A 1,826-nucleotide genomic window follows, 5' to 3' on the forward strand; every position below is an offset into this window, starting at 1 on the left:
AAAATAAAAACTACTTAGACTTCTATGACTCATAAACAAAACAAAATACAAATAGCACGTATATAGCAAGTAAGTCTAATAAAAGCTAATAACGCAATCGCCAAGAGTCCACGGCAACGGCGCCAAAAACTTGATGTGCTAAAAGTAGTCTAATAAAAACACGCTAATCTAGACACTAAGTAATAAATTCTAGACTCTTAACTCAACTAAAACTACTAACCGGCAAGTGAACCGGTCGACTCTAGTACAGCTAAATAAGTCCGGATATCGAACCCACGAGACTCTTTAAATTACGAAAACTAGCTAATTAAACTCAACTAACACTGACATGACTATTTGTTTATTAAAAGGGGAATTTTGTTTAAAATACTAAATTAAAACTAATTAAGGAAAACTAGTAAAATAAACATAAACACAAGCTTGATTAAATAAGATGATGATGATGATGATGATGATGATGATGATGATAACCACCTAGGCTAGAATCCCTTAAATTTCAGTTGTTAATTGACCGGGAAAATATTTAGTTATGGACTGGGATCATAAAATAGACACCTAAGAAAAGACCCGAACAGGACCCCTGACCCTTCTCAAGAGACACCTATGGGTTTCTAATAAGTTTTAACGCACACCAGTATTAAAAATCAAGTTTCCTTACGGTCACCTAATTATTTATGACTTAGTTCCTTTATACGAAATCCTACTTTACAGCGCGGAAATTAAAGGCAGTTTAATATATTTAATTGATTCAATAGACAATAATTAAATAATCAAACCTAGACGGACTCCTTACGAAAAACTAAATCTAGCAAGATTAGATAATAAAGATCTATCAATAACCTACCACTTTACAGATTTAGGTTAGCAGTACACTTAGGTTTATTTAATTAATAATTATTATTCCTATGATCTAATCTCGAATCAATCATAAAATAGTCAAAAACACAAAGTAGACGACCTAATAGAAACCTATCATAATGACAAACAATAATCAAGGCAACTATGGAATAATAACAATTAATCAAACAATCCTAAATATCCATACACATCAATTTAATATAATTAAACCTTTTACTAAATCATAAAATCATAACGATAAATAAATCCCAAATCAAAACACAACGTCAAAGTAGGTTCATCATAAGCCCAGGCAGTCTATAATGTTTAGCCTAACATCATAAAATCGAACAAAACAATGATAAACGAAATCAAGGCGAAAATAAATAAGAACGGAAGATTAAAGGCGATAAAACCCGTGGTCTTCGTCCTTGGATAATAAGCATTTCGCCGGCTGATTCGTAGCCTTCAAACCCTCGGAAATATCCTCTCTTGAGCTCTCTAATTCGTCCCAACCGTCTAGGGTATTCAGGTTATGTTTAAGGTTGAGTTTAGGGGTGTTTAAATAGGAAAATACAAGGCCCAAACCCAAAAAACGAAGAACAATCTGGAATATATGTCCACCGCGCCGCGCAGTGGCCACACTCCCCTTGGTCGCGCGGCGCTCTAGCCAAGGGGGTGGGTGGCCCGGTATGGTCCGGCTCGGTTCACTCCTGGTTCGGTCCGGTTCGTTTCCTGATGCGCTGGTTCACCGGTTTAGCCCATTCTTGCTTGTTTTTCGCCCTATTTAACCGCAAACAAGTCTCAGGACCTACATTATTCAAATGTGTTAGTAATATAAAAATCATAACAAAAACCAAACATAAACTAATAAAATATTATATAAAAGATACACGGGATTTATATATATTAAGCGTTATATCATGCATCTTTCCTGATAGACGCTTGAGCATCTAATCAATGAACGGGAGAGACAAGTAATCTTTCCT

Source organism: Bidens hawaiensis, unplaced genomic scaffold (genome assembly GCF_021521415.1).
Source record: "Bidens hawaiensis isolate Kalapana, Puna unplaced genomic scaffold, B.hawaiensis_p1.1 tig00010424_1, whole genome shotgun sequence".
NCBI classification, from domain to species: Eukaryota; Viridiplantae; Streptophyta; class Magnoliopsida; order Asterales; family Asteraceae; genus Bidens; species Bidens hawaiensis.